The sequence below is a fragment of the Bos indicus genome, chromosome 9, assembly GCF_029378745.1.
Source record: "Bos indicus isolate NIAB-ARS_2022 breed Sahiwal x Tharparkar chromosome 9, NIAB-ARS_B.indTharparkar_mat_pri_1.0, whole genome shotgun sequence".
Classification (NCBI taxonomy): Eukaryota; Metazoa; Chordata; class Mammalia; order Artiodactyla; family Bovidae; genus Bos; species Bos indicus.
Genome location: NC_091768.1, coordinates 45,058,385 through 45,075,836, shown reverse-complemented (window position 1 = coordinate 45,075,836; position 17,452 = coordinate 45,058,385). Strand labels below are relative to the sequence as shown.

Sequence of the window (17,452 nt, the reverse complement as noted above, 5' to 3'; positions counted from 1 at the left end):
CAAGCATCTTTTAATTTCATGGCTTCAGTCATTGTCCGTAGTGATTTTGGAGACCAAGAAAATAAGGTCTTTCACTATTTCCATTTATTACCCATCTATTTGCCATGAAGTGATGGGACCAGATGCCATAATCTTAGTTTTTTGAATGTTGGGTTTTAAGCCAGCCTTTTCACTCTCATCTTTTACCTTCATCAAGAGGCTCTTTAGTTCCTCTTCACTTTCTGCCATTAAGGTGGTGTCATCTGCATATCTGAGGTTATTGTTATTTCTCCGGCAATCTTGATTCCAGCTTGTGCTTCATCTATACCGGCACTTGCATGATGTACTCTGCATATAAGTTAAATAAGCAGGGTGACAATAAAGCCTTGATGTACTTCTTTCCCAATTTTGAACCATTGTTCCTTGTCCAGTTCTAACTGTTGTTTCTTGACCTGCATACAGATTTCTCAGGAGGCAGATAAGGTGGTCTGATATTCCCATCTCTTTAACAGTTTTCCATAGTTTGTTGTGATTCACACAGTCAAAGACTTTATTTTTTTTTTCCTGTTTTCTTTTGACCTTTATTTTTATTTTTTTTTAATTTTATTTTATTTTTATTTTTTTATATTTCTATTTTCTTTTCTTTTTTTTAAATTTTATTTTATTTTTAAACTTTACAATATTGTATTAGTTTTGCCAAATATCGAAATGAATCCACCACAGGTATACCTGTGTTCCCCATCCTGAACCCTCCTCCCTCCTCCCTCCCCATACCCTCCCTCTGGGTCGTCCCAGTGCACCAGCCCCAAGCATCCAGTATCGTGCATCGAACCTGGACTGGCGACTCATTTCATACATGATATTATACATGTTTCAATGCTATTCTCCCAAATCTCCCCACCCTCTCCCTCTCCCACAGAGTCCATAAGACTGATCTATACATCAGTGTCTCTTTTGCTGTCTCGTACACAGGGTTATTGTTAGCATCTTTCTAAATTCCATATATATGCGTTAGTATACTGTATTGGTGTTTTTCTTTCTGGCTTACTTCACTCTGTATAATAGGTTCCAGTTTCATCCATCTCATTAGAACTGAATCAAATGTATTCTTTTTAATGGCTGAGTAACACTCCATTGTGTATATGTACCACAGCTTTCTTATCCATTCATCTGCTGATGGACATCTAGGTTGCTTCCATGTCCTGGCTATTATAAACAGTGCTGCGATGAACACTGGGGTACACGTGTCTCTTTCCCTTCTGGTTTCCTCAGTGTGTATGCCCAGCAGTGGGATTGCTGGATCATAAGGCAGTTCTATTTCCAGTTTTTTAAGGAATCTCCACACTGTTCTCCATAGTGGCTGTACTAGTTTGCATTCCCACCAACAGTGTAAGAGAGTTCCCTTTTCTCCACACCCTCTCCAGCATTTATTGCTTGTAGACTTATGGATTGCAGCCATTCTGACTGGCGTGAAATGGTACCTCATAGTGGTTTTGATTTGCATTTCTCTGATAATGAGTGATGTTGAGCATCTTTTCATGTGTTTGTTAGCCATCTGTATGTCTTCTTTGGAGAAATGTCTATTTAGTTCTTTGGCCCATTTTTTGATTGGGTCATTTATTTTTCTGGAGTTGAGCTGTAGGAGTTGCTTGTATATTTTTGAGATTAGTTGTTTGTCCGTTGCTTCATTTGCTATTATTTTCTCCCATTCTGAAGGCTGCCTTTTCACCTTGCTAATAGTTTCCTTTGTTGTGCAGAAGCTTTTAAGTTTAATTAGGTCCCATTTGTTTATTTTTGCTTTTATTTCCAATATTCTGGGAGGTGGGTCATAGAGGATCCTGCTGTGATGTATGTCGGAGAGTGTTTTGCCTATGTTCTCCTCTAGGAGTTTTATAGTTTCTGGTCTTACGTTGAGATCTTTAATCCATTTTGAGTTTATTTTTGTGTATGGTGTTAGAAAGTGTTCTAGTTTCATTCTTTTACAAGTGGTTGACCAGATTTCCCAGCACCACTTGTTAAAGAGATTGTCTTTAATCCATTGTATATTCTTGCCTCCTTTGTCAAAGATAAGGTGTCCATATGTGCGTGGATTTATCTCTGGGCTTTCTATTTTGTTCCATTGATCTATATTTCTGTCTTTGTGCCAGTACCATACTGTCTTGATAACTGTGGCTTTGTAGTAGAGCCTGAAGTCAGGTAGGTTGATTCCTCCAGTTCCATTCTTCTTTCTCAAGATTGCTTTGGCTATTCGAGGTTTTTTGTATTTCCATACAAATTGTGAAATTATTTGTTCTAGCTCTGTGAAGAATACCATTGGTAGCTTGATAGGGATTGCATTGAATCTATAAATTGCTTTGGGTAGTATACTCATTTTCACTATATTGATTCTTCCAATCCATGAACATGGTATATTTCTCCATCTATTAGTGTCCTCTTTGATTTCTTTCACCAGTGTTTTATAGTTTCTTTATACAGTCTTTAGTTTCTTTATACAGTCTTTAGTTTCTTTAGGTAGATATATTCCTAAGTATTTTATTCTTTCCATTGCAATGGTGAATGGAATTGTTTCCTTAATTTCTCTTTCTGTTTTCTCATTATTAGTGTATAGGAATGCAAGGGATTTCTGTGTGTTGATTTTATATCCTGCAACTTTACTATAGTCATTGATTAGTTCTAGTAATTTTCTGGTGGAGTCTTTAGGGTTTTCTATGTAGAGGATCATGTCATCTGCAAATAGTGAGAATTTTACTTCTTCTTTTCCAATTTGAATTCCTTTTATTTCTTTTTCTGCTCTGATTGCTGTGGCCAAAACTTCCAAAACTATGTTGAATAGTAATGGTGAAAGTGGGCACCCTTGTCTTGTTCCTGACATTAGAGGAAATACTCAAAAACTTTAGTATAATCAATGAAGCAGAAGTTACTTTAGCACTAACTTCATAGATGCCAGAATAAATGGAACTACATAAGAAGTAGATGTTTCTCTGGAATTCCTTTGCTTTTTCTATGATCCAACAGATGTTGGCAATTTGATTTCTGCTTCTTCTGCCTTTTCTAGATCCAGCTTGTACATCTGGGAGTTCTCGGTTCACCTATTGCTGAAGCCTAACTTGAAGGATTTTGAGCATTACCTTGTTAGCATATGAAATGAGTGCAATTTTGTGGTAGTTTGAACATTCTTTGGCATTGCCTTTCTTTGGGATTGGAATGAAAACTGACCTATTCCAGTCCTGTGGCTACTGCTGAGTTTTCCAAATTTGCTGGCATACTGAGTGCAGCACTTTCACAGCATCATCTTTTAGGATTTGAAATAGCTCAGCTGGAATTCCATCACCTCTACTAGCTTTTTTTTTTTTTACAACATAGTATTTCTTATATTCTCAGAATTGGAATAGAAGTTTCAACCTCACTCAACTTAAAAAAAAAATCACTCAGGTAATAAGCTTTCTAGACTTTTAGCAATAATACTATTAGATTGGTGCAAAAGTAATTATAGTTTTGGATGCTGAATTTTAATTCATTATAACTAGGCTCAAACACATCATTATTAATCAAAATAGGAGTCATTACAATCAACAGATTTTTGCCAATGAAAAATAAGTTTCTTTATTCCTGTAGCATAAAAATCTGTGCTTCGGGTTTTGACAAACTCTTGGAAAGCATTTTCTGCATCCTGGTGGTTGTGGAAGGATTTTTTCTACAAAAAGTTGTCGAGATTCTTGAAAAAGTTGTCAATTGGTGAGAGGTCAGGTGAATATAGCAGATGAGGCAAAACTTTGTAGCCCAATTCATTCAACTTTTGAAGTTGGTTGTGTGACATGCAGTCAGGTGTTGTCACGGAGAAGCATCTGGCCCACTGCATTGACCAATGCTGGCTGCAGGCGTTGCAGTTCTCGGTGTGTCTCATCAATGTGCTGAGCATACTTATCAGATGTAACGGTTTCACTGGGATCCAGAAGGCTGTAGTGGATCAGACTGGCAACAAACCACCAAACAGTGACCATGACCCTTTTTAGGGTGCAAGTTTGGCTTTGGGAAGTGTTTTGGAGTGTCTTCTCGGTCCAACTCTGAGCTTGTCATCCCTGGTTGTCGTATAAAATCCACTTTTCATTGCACTTCACAATCCAATTGAGAAATTGTTGTTTTTGCGTAGAAGAGAAGCAACATTTCAAAACGACAATTTTTTTATTGCGGCAGCTCATGAGGCACCCTTGTGTCAAGCTTTTTCACCTTTAAAATTTGCTTCAAATGCCAAACAACTGTAGAATAGTTGACAGTGAGTTCTTGGGCAACTTCTTGTGTAGTTTTAACAGATCAGCTTCAGTGATCCTCTCAGATGGTTGTTGTCAACTTCCTATGGCTAGTCACTGCGCTCCTCAACTTCAAGCTTCTAATCTTCTTTGCAAAACTTCTTGAACCACTGCTGCACTGTACATTCATTAGCAGTTCTTAGGCCAAATGCATTGTTGATGTTGTGAGGTGTCTCTGATGCTTTATGACCCATTTTGAACTTGAATAATAAAATTGCTTGAATTTGTTTTTTGTCTAACATCATTTCCATAGTCTAAAATACATATAAAATAAACAAGTAATAATTCACTAGCAAAAAACATAAAGCAATAAATTCTAATTAAAATGATGTATAACATAACCACATTTATTTAAGAATGTATTCTGATATCATATGGCAAAATTCAATGATGCAAAACCAAAATTACTTTTGCACCAGCCTAATAGATGCCAGAATAAATGGGACTATGTCAGTTTTGAGTGAATATAAATTAGAAATCTAGCATTCTATTCTTAGTCAAACAAGTGTAATCAAAATGTCAAAATTTTCTAGCTGGGCAAAAATTCATTGATTTTCTAAAATATGTATTCATTGGAGAAGGCAATGGCAACCTACTCCAGTACTCTTGCCTGGAAAATCCCATGGATGGAGCATTCCATGGGCTGCAGTCCATGAGGTCGCTAAGAGTTGGACACAACTGAGTGACTTCACTTTCACTTTTCACTTTCATGCATTGGAGAAGGAAATGGCAACCCACTCCAGTGTTCTTGCCTGGAGAATCCCAGAGACAGGGGAGCCTGGTGGGCTGCCGTCTATGGGGTCACACAGAGTTGGATATTATTTGTACATATTTATACCAAAACTTTTTTCCTGTACTTGATAAAGACTTGAGAAAGAAAACCAAAAAAAAAAAAAAAAAAAGGAGATGGAAAAATTGGAAAACAGAAACTAAATGGGAACACTTGAATATGAGTAGAAAAAGTGAAATGATCTAGATGAAAGTAAAATATCATCATCTAGTCCAGTTGTTTTTAAACATGACTGCTTATTAGAATCACATCTGGAACTTTGGAGAAAAAAGAAATACCTGGGTATTTGAATTTTCAAAAATTCCAAGATAATTCTAATGTGCATCTGAATTAAAAGGTGATTACAGGTTTTTCTATTAAATAGTTTTACTGATATAGAATTATATTATTTTCTGTTGACCAATCATGATACAATGGTATTAAATGAATAATAGTTACATAATCACAATAGTAAAAGATGTTTATCAGTTTTCACAATCAATAGCCAGACAAAAGATAAAAGATAATTATAATTACAAGCCATAATGGAAACATGATCTTAACAATATAAAATAATTACCTACAATTTGGGGGGTTAAGTAGAGGGATCAGTAAATGGAAATGCCTACACGCACATGTTTTCATCCACCCAGCCAGTCTATGTCTTTTATAGCTGAGTTTTATAAGGAAAAAATATACCATATAGAAATATATGACCTTTTTTGAAAATCGAAGTATATTTGACTTACAATGTGCTAGTTAGTTTCAAGTGTACCTACCGTAAAGTAAATCAGTTATACATGTACATATATCCAGTTGGTTTTTAGGTTTTCTGCCCATACAGGTCATTACAGAGTATTGAGTAGAGTTCCATGTGCTAACAATTGGTTCTCATTAGTTATCTATTTTATGTATATTAGTGTGTATGTGTCAATCCTAATCTCCCGATTTATCCCTCTTCCTCTTATCCCCTGGTAACCATAAGTTTGTTATCTACATCTGTGACTCTACTTCTGTTTTGTGACTAAGTTCATTTATACCTTTTTTCTTAGATTCCACATATAAGCAGTATCATATGGCATTTGTTTTTCTGTGTCTTAGTTCACTCAGTGTGACAATCTCTCAGTCCATCTATGTTGCTGCAAATGGCATTTTTGTTCATTTTTATGACTATGGTGTTTTTGTCACTAAGTCATGTCTGATTCTTGTGACCCCATGGACTGTAACCTGCCAGGCTTCTCTGTCCATGGAACTCTCCAGGCAAGAATACTGGAGTGGGTTGCCATTTCCTTCTCCAGGGGATCTTCCCAACCCAGGAATCAAACCTGGGTATCCTGCATTGCAGGCAGGTTTACCAACTGAGCTATGAGGGATGGCTGAGTACATACACACACACACACACACACACACACACACACACATGTATATACCACATTTTATTTATCCATTCCTCTGTTTCAGTTGCTTCCATGTTCTGGCAATTGTAAATAGTGCTGCAATGAATACTGGGGTGCATGAATCTTTTTGAATTGTGGTTTTCTCTGAGTATATGCTTAGGAATGGAATTATTGCATCATATGGTAGTTCTGTTTTTATAAATACGTATTCCTTTTCAGATTCCTTTCCATTTTGGTTTATTACAGGATATTGAATATAGTTCCCTGTGATACACATTAGGACCTGATTATTTATCTGATCTTCTTTATATTGTTTATCTTATTTTATACATTTTTCTGTTTTTTCCTTTTGGATCATAGGAAAAGCACAAAAGTTCCAGGAAAACATCTACTTCTGCTTTATTGAATATGCCAAAGCCTTTGACTATGTAGATCACAACAAACTGTGGAAAATTCTTCAAAAGATGGGAATACAAGACCACCTGACCTGCCTCCTGAGAAATCTGCATGCAGATCAAGAAGCAACGGTTAGAACTGGACATGGAACAGCAGACTGGTTCCAAATCAGGAAAGGAGTACATCAAGGCTTTGTATTTAGCTGCTTATTTAACTTGTATGCAGAGTACATCATGAGAAGTGCTGGACTGGATGAAGCATAAACTGGAATAAGATTGGTGGGAGAAATATCAATAACCTCAAATATGCAGATGATACCACCATTATGGCAGAAGGTGAAGAAGAACTGAAGGGCCTCTTGATGAATGTGAAAGAGGAGAGTGAAAAAGCTGGCTTAAATCTCAACATTCAGGAAACTAAGATCATGGCATCTGGTCCCATCACTTCATGGCAAGTAGATGGGGAAACAGTGGAAACAGTGACAGACTTTATTTTGGGGGGCTCCAAAATCACTGAAATGGTGACTGCAGCCATGGAATCAAAAGACCCTTACTCCTTGGAAGAAAAGTTATGACCAACCTAGATAGCATATTCAAGAGCAGAGACATTACTTTGCCCATAAAGGTCCATCTACTCAAAGCTATGGTTTTTCCAGTAGTCATGTATGGATGTGAGAATTGGACTATAAAGAAAGCTGAGCACCGAAGAATTGATGCTTTTGAACTGTGGGTTGAAGCAGACTCTGGAGAGTCCCTTGGACAGCAAGGAAATCCAACCAATCCATCCTAAAGGAAATCAGTCCTGAATATTCATTGGAAGGACTGATGCTGAAGCTGAAACTCCAATACTTTGGCCACCTGATGTGAAGAACTGACTCATTGGAAAAGACTCTGATGCTGGGCAAGATTGAAGGCAGGAGGATAAGGGGACAACAGAGGATGAGATGGTTGGATGGCATCACCGACTCTATGGACATGAGTAAATTCCAGGAGTTGGTGATGGACAGGGAGGCCTGGAGTACTGCAGTCCATGAGGTTGCAAAGAATTGGACACGACTGAGTGACTGAACTGAAGTGATATTGTATTATGATCACAAAAAGAAGCAACTAAAAGAAAAAGAGCCCTTTAGAAAGAAGGCCACAAGAAAGGATCTGACTTTACTGTGGACCAGTGATTTGAGTAATTGGTGTCTTTCAAAGGCCTATTTACGCAGAGGGATGGGCTGGTCTTGTGGCCACAGGTATATATATGGGATCAGCCTTTAGGAATATTCCCCTGATTACACCCTATTCCCCACTACCCCCTCAGGCCCTGTGCACTTTCTCTTGGCTAAGGGTGGGCATGGACACTTGCTGATGGCTGTGGAGTCCGCATGGGAAACTGATAATATGAAGCCAGTGCCCTTGGGGCTGCCTGTCCAGCAAACATGTTGTGGAGCAGTCACTGTTCTGGGAAGCGAGTGTCAGGGCTTCATTTCCCCTCATTAAATGAGAAGACAGTAATATCTGGTCCTCCTTCAGAGAGGCATTCCAGGAATCAGCAGAATAGTATCTGTAACTAGCTGTGGGCAAAATCTCTCTAGCTTTGCTCCATTATTAGTAATGTCCAGGGTGGATTCCTAGAACTGTGGATGGAAAGGACTCTTGCTTGAGAGGCCCCCATCCAGTCCCATCTGCAAGGAGAGCTGCAACCAAGGCACCCAGATCTCTGGGCTCTTTCTTCTCAGCTTCCCTGTATAACTTATTTATGGCTCTAAAACCCAGCAGAGTCAGTAATGTCCTTCTATCCCTCTTTATATCTTTCCACTCTTGAACTGCATCCCTCCTGGGACTTCATTCAAAGGAGTTCCTTAGTCTTTTTTGGAGTTCCTCCAACTTCTCTGCATTCAATTCAAGAAGCTCTAAACACAACCTTTCCTGTAATAGATGCTAAGTAGTCTTGCTTGAGCAGAATAAAAGACAATTTATATCCTTCAGTGTTGCACAAATGTGATTCTAGGCTGAGGGAATGCGTAGAGAGAAATTAGGGGCTTTGTGAGCTGAGATCAAAATTCTGCTGCATAGCCCCCCGGCCAGTGACCACAGGTGAGTCAGTTACGTTGCTTTGTCTCCGTCCTTAGAAGGTAGAAAATAATATGTACTAATTCTTCAGAAGGCCCCTGCGAGGACTAAATGAGATCATGTATATAAACTGCTTGGTTTATGTTGTGCATTTTTTTTTCATGCAAACTGGCTTAACTACAAGTCAGTTTCTTCATCTGGTTTTCAACAGAAGAAATGTGATCTGCTCCAAAGCTGGAGGAAAAAAAAGCGGATTTACTGACAAACAGAACTGTCCTATTCTCTAAGAGATGTTCAAGAGTAATTTTAAAGATGTTTAATTTTTGCCTTAAATGCTAATTTTAAAGCTGAGCTTTATGATAAGATCCAACTTCCTTGAGGGAGCTTTTGCCTTGCAATTTTATTCTCGGCAGTTTACAGTCCAGTGCACTTTTGAAAGCTTAGTAAGATTTTGGGAACCATTGACCCAAAGATAAATAATTTATCACTTATAGTCCTCACAAAGGGATAGCTTGATTTGGAAATATCTCCTTCCCAGAAATCCTTATGAAATAGAAGGGGGGAAAAAAACATATATGAGCAGTATTTGGACTAATCAGTGCATGAGAGAGAAACAGTACACCCCCAGCTTTGCAGGACAGAGTAAAAACTGTTGCAAATGGGACAACATCCCATAGATTCACTAACAAATAAATGAAGAAAAAAATCCAAAACCTTAGCATGTCTCCCATACGTCCATCAAGATAAATAACAGGTAACAACCGCTTATAGTAGACTGGGCACTGTTTTATGCAAATCGTATGTATTGTTATTTATCCTCCTATGAATTTATGGGCAAGTATTGTGTCTGTTCTGACTTTCTAGGTAAAGAAGCTTAGGTACAGAGAGATAAAATTTTGCCACATGTGCCAAATCCTGGGGTTTTATGGCACGTGTGTTAGAGCTGGATTCAGACCCAGGCAGTGGCTTCCAAGAGGCCACCTTGTACCGGCTGCTTCTCTTGAGTGTCTCTGGTTGGGAACTCCTGGCCCAGCCCAGTCTGTATCCCTAACTGGGAAAGCAATTCTAGTAGTGTAGTGAAATTCACATATTTTAGTGTCTAAAATTTCCTCTTTTAATCCTGGCTCCACCACTTAGTGGAGGAGCAGGAAGGGAATTGATTACCTTCCCCACTCCCTCTATCTCAAATCCTAGCTGGTTAAGAAACTGAGGTCTACAGGATTTAGATATTTAAAATAGAGATCATATTCTGTGCCCGAACACTGAGTTGTTTTGCCACCTCTGAGTCAGCTTGCTGTACTCAGATCATCATCAAAGCCTTCAGAAAGCTTCTTATACGTCAGCTGCACTAAGTGGTGGTGTTTTTTGTTGTTGTTGTTCTGTTTTGTTTTGTAATAATTTAACATGGATAAGGCATTGTGAATTATGGAGAAAATTAGTGTATTAACACTTTGGGTTAATTCTAATAAGGTAAATTTTTATTATTGCTCTGTGATTTGTTACATAATCTTCACTATCAGTTGAAGCATAAGTATTGTATTGATTTAATATTTAAGCAGTTAGTAGGAATGCTTATTGAGTATTTACTTTGCACTAGGAGCTTACTTAAGATTTTTCATTCACTTTTCAGTAAGGTTGGTAGCTATCTTTCCTCCTCATTGTTGATGGCAATTGTTGAGTTATAGAGCAGTCTCCAGTAATTAGCTTCAGTTCTCATTATAACCTAGAGTGATAGAGGAAGTCTGAAAACTTTGAATCATTCTAATGTTCTCCTGTGCATATTTAACCACAATCCTTTACTCCTTCCCAAAGAATTGATAAAGGCAAAGCTATGTTTGTAGCTTCAGACTTGCTACATCACAGCTTTAAAGGCCATACTATGGAATATGTATCTAATAAACATTTTGTTACAGAATGTGCATAGTTGTTGATCCCTTGAGTTCAGTTCAGTTCAGTCGCTCAGTCATGTCCGACTCTTTGTGACCCCATGAATCGCAGCACGCCAGGCCTCCCTGTCCATCACTAACTCCTGGAGTTCACCCAGACTCATGTCCATCGAGTCAGTGATGCCATCCAGCCATCTCATCCTCTGTCATCCCCTTCTCCTCCTGCCCACAATCCCTTCCAGCATCAGAGTCTTTTCCAATGAGTCAACTCTTCGCATGAGGTGGCCAAAGTACTGGAGTTTCAGCCTTAGCATCATTCCTTCCAAAGAAATCCCAGGGCTGATCTCCTTGATCCCTTGAGAACCTGACCCTAAAATTAATCTCTAATCTGGCAGATTCCATAGTCTGATCCTCATAAAAGAAATCTTCAAACTGAAAAAACAAAAGGCTTATTGATGGGCTGTCTCAAAAACTATCAATGTTATGCAGAAAGGAAGAAAAATCAAGAGATGCCTTTCCTCAGGTGGTGACAAAAGATTAACTTTGATTAACTCAACCACTGGCTCTGAGTTATTTCATAGTAGCAAGGGCAAAAATTCTTGGCTATGTTAATCACATTTGGATGAGACATCAGGTTTTATAGAAATTATCCCTACATCATTGCTTTCTTTCTGGTACATTAGTACAGCTAATTCATGAGCAGAATGAACAAGCCTTTCTTGCAGCAGAGGTCTTCCTTTAATGAAACAGAGCCACCATAAGCTGTCCTCCAGAACCTGGGAAAAGATTGTATTAGTCTGTGTTACACATGTTTTGCTTTTGCATTCAGTTGGCCACCAGCAAGTATGTGATCATAATAACTATTTAAGGCAATAGGAAGCCTAGTTATAGGACATCAGTTGTAGGTTCTTCCTAGTTTGTTTTTCAAAAATGCTTTTTCTAGATTACTTGGTGGTTCAGATGGTAAAAAATCTGCCTGCAATGCAGGAGACCTGGGTTTGATCCTTGGGTTAGGAAGATCTCTGGAGAAGGGAACGGCTTCCCACTCCAGTATTTTGGCCTGAAGAATTTCATGGACAGAGGAGCCTGGCAGGCTATAGTCCATGGGGTCACAAAGAGTCAGGCATGACTGAGCAACTTTCACTCTCAGATTAGCTAATTAACTCACATACATGTTTACACACCATTTCAGGCCATATGAATTTCTTTATTGTGTGATCTGTTTACTAACCAAAATGTATGATTGAGAGAATGTAAACACAAATGAGCCAATCCAGTGGAAATGGGAATCAAAGCAACTGATCTGAACTTAACAGGCTCCTATTTCTCCTCCATCTCAAAGGCGTGTACACAGATATGGGTCAGATATATTTTTGCCATGTGTGGAGACAGGGAGTAACAATTCTCTACTGGAACTGAGATGACAAGGGAGACCCAGAGAGCAAAGCTGATTGGTGAGGAGTAGTAAGAGTGGTTGTCCTTCCCTGGAGGGGGAAGGACATGTAAAAACTGGAGTTTTTAAGAAACATCAATTGACTATTGAGTAAAAGAAAGCAGATGTTGTCAACAGCCCTAGGACACATTCTCTATAAAATACCTCCTATAATAAGGTAAAATTTATAAAATATGTATGGTGCATGATTCTTTTGATGAATTTGACTTATTGGTTTAAACAGTAAGTTGATCTTTGGGGATAGGGCTGAGAAGTCCTTTCTGGAAGCTATAATAACATTTCTGAACTATAAGGATACATTACTGGTTCCTATGGACTGGGATTTACTCGGTTGTACACTTGTGTCCTGGAAAAGATGAGAGAACTTCGTCAGAGTCACAGCAGGAGGGTATGAGAAGTAGAGCTATTGAAGCTGCAGGATGGAAAGAAGTAGACCTAGGGGCTTGAATATATTCAAATGTAAAATTTTCTTTCAGAGGGTCCTAGGTGTGAAATGCTTGAATTAATTCAGCTTAAACCATGTAGAAAAACAAACATACCAGACAAAGGAAAAGTCATGAAAATTCATTTAAACAGCTAGAAAATAGTATGTGTAGACTGCCTCTCAACTGCAGCTTTTTAAAAATTCACCCATGATGGTTGGTTTGGCATTCATTCCTAAAACCTCTTTTGTTTCTTGATCTGCACAGAGAAATCAATTTGCAATGACAAACTGACATGTTAAACACCAATCTCAAATTTAACTGAAATTATTTCATGCCCCTGTGAAGCATAGTAATCCATTATTTTGTTTTGCCTTGACTACAGAATGGCAAAGGAACCAGAAATTTTTTTTGTTAAAAAAAAAAAAAGCTGTTAAACTCCTTTTGCCTTGTCTACAGCATAGGGAGGAGGGAGGTTGAGTATTTCCATTTAGTGTTTGAGCTACTTGAGAAGATAAATTAGGTGAGGCCACACAGGAAAATCTCACCATTATTTTCTGCCCTTTAGCCATGCATGTGGCTCCCTCCCAGGAGCTCACACCATGACCCTCTGTAATTGAAGTATGCAGTTTGTGCCAAGATATGCTCTGAGTAGGGTTCTCACAAAGAGTCATGCTGTGATTGGCAGCAAGCCAGGGTTTTATCCTTCTTTGGCTCTAGCATCTCCATCCCAGTTTGGGGAGATGGGATGTGAGCGAAGAAACAAAGTAACACTCCATTTGCTTGTTGGAGTGGAGTGAGCCAGGGAAAGAACCTCCTCCTCCACTCAAAGAAGCCACTTTGAGAAGATGAAACTATATGCTTTCTACCTGTGGCAGAGTATCTGGCAAACAAAGGGAAACCATAAACAGACTCATGGAGACAGATAACAAACCAGTGGTCTCTGGATGGAAGCAGGTAGAGGTGAAGAGGGGCAAAAGAGATGAAGAGGATTAAGAGGAACAAACTTCCAGCTCTAAAAGAAGTAAGACCTGGGGATATAGTGTACAGTATAGGGAATCACTTCATGGGAAATAGTTGCGGAAACAGTGGAAACAGTGTCAGACTTTATTTTTTGGGGCTCCAAAAATCACTGCAGATGGTGACTGCAGCCATGAAATTAAAAGGCGCTTACTCCTTGGAAGGAAAATTATGACCAACCTAGATAGCATATTCAAAAGCAGAGACATTACTTTGCCAACACAAGTCCGTCTAAGTCAAGGCTATGGTTTTTCCAGTGGTCATGTATGGATGTGAGAGTTGGACTGTGAAGAAGGCTGAGTGCCAAAGAATTGATGCTTTTGAACTGTGGTGCTGGAGAAGACTCTTGAGAGTCCCTTGGACTGCAAGGAGATGCAACCAGTCCATTCTGAAGGAGATCAGCCCTGGGATTTCTTTGGAAGGAATGATGCTAAAGCTGAAACTCCCGTACTTTGGCCACCTCATGCGAAGAGTTGACTCATTGGAAAAGACTCTGGTGCTGGGAGGGATTGGGGGCAAGAGGAGAAGGGGACGACAGAGGATGAGATGGCTAGATGGCATCACTGACTCGATGGACGTGAGTCTGAGTGAACTCCGGGAGTTTGTGATAGACAGGGAGGCCTGGCGTGCTGCAATTCATGGGGTCGCAAAGAGTCGGACAGGACTGAGCGACTGAACTGAACTGATAGGGAATACAATCAGTAATACTATAATAACCTTGCATGGTGACAGATGATAACTAGATTTATCATGGTGACCATTTTGTAATGTATAAAAATATCAAATCACTATTCTATACTGAAATTCACCTGAAAATAACAGACTATTTTAAGTCATTTATACTTCAATTAAAAAAAAAATTTTTAATGTATTTGAAGTGTCTTCAAAGATAAAACTACCATGTTTCCCCTAAAAGATAGATATAAGAAGTATCCAAATTATTTAAGAAGTTGTATTGAATTTATGTTGGCAATGCCAAATTCAATTTTCAATTTTTTAATGAACTATAGAATACATCAAAAGAATATTTTTAAAATATTTGTCATGTTTCTTATCCCTCAGTTCAGTTCAGTTGTTCAGTCATGTCTGACTCTGCAACCCCATGGACTACAGCACGCCAGGCTTCCCTGTCCATCACCAACTCCTAGAGTTTGCTCAACTCTTGTCCATCCAGTCAGTAATGCCATCCATCCATCTCATCCTCTGTTGTCCCCTTCTCCTCCTGCCTTCAGTCTTTTGCAGCATCAGGGTCTTTGCCAGTGAGTCAGTTCTTCACATCAGGTGGCCAAAGTATTGGGGTTTCAGCTTCAGCATCCGTCCTCCCAATAAATATTCAGTACTGATTTCCTGTAAAATTGACTGGTTTGATCTCCTTGTAGTCCAAGGGACTCTCAAGAGTCTTCTCCAACACCACAGCTACAGTTCGAAGGCATCAATTCTTGGGCACTCAGCTCTCTTTATGGTCCAACTCTCATATCCATATATGATTACTGAAAAAGTCATAGCTTTGACTATACTGATTTAGTCAAAGTTGGTAATGATAAACTGATATAGTCAAGTTGATAATGTCTCTGCTTTTTAATATGCTGTCTAGGTTTGTCATAGCTTTTCTTTCAAGGAGCAAGCATCTTTTAATTTCATGGTTGCAGTCACCATCTGCAGTGATTTTGGAGCCCAAGAAAATAAAGTCTGTCACTGTTTCCCCATCAATTTACCACGAAGTGTGGGACCAGATGCCATGATCTTAGTTTTTCTTATCCCTGGGAACTTAAAAAAACTCTGTTATGAAACATTTCAAACATATAAAAAAACAAAGAGAATGATATGGTGAACCTCTATATACCTACCACCAAACTCTATCAATTATCAACACATGGTCAGTCTTGATTTATGTAACCTTTATGTACACCATTATTTCAAAGAAAGTTATACACATGTTCCCCATCCTGAACCCTCCTCCCTCCACCTGTGGCGGTTTCATTTTGATATATGGCAAAACCAATACAATATTGTAAAGTTAAAAAAAAAAAAAAACATTAAAAAAAAAAAGGACAGTAAAGGCCAAACCCCCCCCCCAAAAAAAAACACTACCACTTTAGAGAAATAAATAAAATTGTAAAGGAAAAAAAAAATAAAACCCAAAGTTATAGATTTCATATCATTTTATCCATGCTATGCTATGCTATGCTATGCTATGCTAAGTCGCTTCAGTCGTGTCCGACTCTGTGCGACCATAAACACTTAAAAATGTACCTCTAAGAGATAAGGACTTGTTTTAAATTTAATACCAAGGTCATATCTAGAATTAATAATAATTCTCTCCCTTAAAAAAAAATCAGACCCTTGAGAGAACAAGATGGCGGAGGAGTAGATAGACGTGGAGTACATCTCTCTCCATGGATACATCAGGAATACACCTTCAGACACAGAAATGCATGCAGAACACCAGCTGAGAGCGGACAGGAGTACCTGACCAATGGAAAGAAACATAGAGAACCACGAAAAACTTGGTAGGACGAAGGAACTAGGGGGAAAAACAGGAGTGTTAGTAGCATTGGACCTGCCCTTGGCAGGTGGGGGAACTGAAGCAGGGGTCTGATCCCCACATCAGGGCAACTGTCTGAGTCAGAGGAGAAACATTTAAGGCTAAGAGTGAAACAGCTGATCTGTGGCAGCCTAAATGGAATGAGAATCAGACAGTCCTTGTCACAGCTATACATACCCCAGACAGGGACGCAGGTCCCCTGGAGGGTGCAGAGGCTGGGAGCTGAAGTTCAGGGATTGTGGAGCAATCCCAAGGCGAGGGCTGCTGTTGACTGCAGAGAGATGGATCTAGGGGATGTGAGGGCGGAGACTGTGCTGGGAAATGCCTGTGGAGGAAAGCTCGACAACCATGGAAGAAGGTGATATTACTGAGTCACAAATAGTGGGTGGAGCCATCACCATATTCTCTCTCCCCACATGCCAGCATTGGCAGCTGAAGAATAGAAAGGCTGGCCCATCAAAGGCCTGATGGACTGACCTACAGAGTAGGACCCCACTGAAGGTGCCCCTTTAAATGCCTGGTGTGCCGATCTACAGAGTAGGACCTCAGCCAGGGGGGCCCCTCCATGTGCCTGATGCACCGAACAACAGAGAAGGACCCCAGGCAAGGGAGCCCTCTAAGTGCCTGAATGGACAGAGCTACAGAGAAAGACTGGCCAAAGAGGCCTTCTGATCACCAGCTACAAGAGGCTCAAAAAAAAGACTCTGTTAGAGCCATAATTCCTGTGGCAGAGGCAGTCTGTGTCCCTCCACACTTGGTGCCACCAGGATCCCCACAAGCCAAGCAGCTGTGCCACCTTCACGCTCAACTCTCACTGGAGCAGAGCTGCCACAGGCAAAAAAAAATTCTTGTGGCTATGCATGCAGGGTCGCTTCAGTTATGTCCCACTCTTTGTGACCCTGTAGACTGTGGTCTGCCAGGCTTCTCTGTCGGGATTTCTCCAGGCAAGGATATACTGGAGGATATTGGCCAGTACAGGTTACCATACCCTTCTAGAGCACTGTATTTCCTGCTGCCCTGGCCACCAACTCCCATGAGTACCTGGTCCTTCCAAAACCCTTGCAACCCAAGCAGCTGCACCACCGCCACACCTGGTCTTCACAGAAAACCCAAGTCCTCCAGGGCAAAGCCTCAAGGGCAAACTCCAGTAGACGACCCACATGCAGAGGTGGAAATAGAACAACAGTTGAAATCCAGGGGCAGTGTGGCTAAGGAAGA

The 17,452-nt window shown here is 39.7% G+C and overlaps 1 long non-coding RNA gene across 1 annotated transcript in view; it reads left to right on the top strand.

Moving 5' to 3' along the window:
* LOC139184915 (uncharacterized) overlaps positions 1–11,781 on the top strand; it is a 66,856-nt gene extending 55,075 nt beyond the window's left edge. The window contains exon 3 of the long non-coding RNA XR_011568450.1: positions 6,813–11,781. This is a non-coding gene — a long non-coding RNA (uncharacterized lncRNA). The remainder of the gene's footprint in view (positions 1–6,812) is intronic.
* The last annotated feature ends 5,671 nt before the right edge of the window (positions 11,782–17,452 follow it).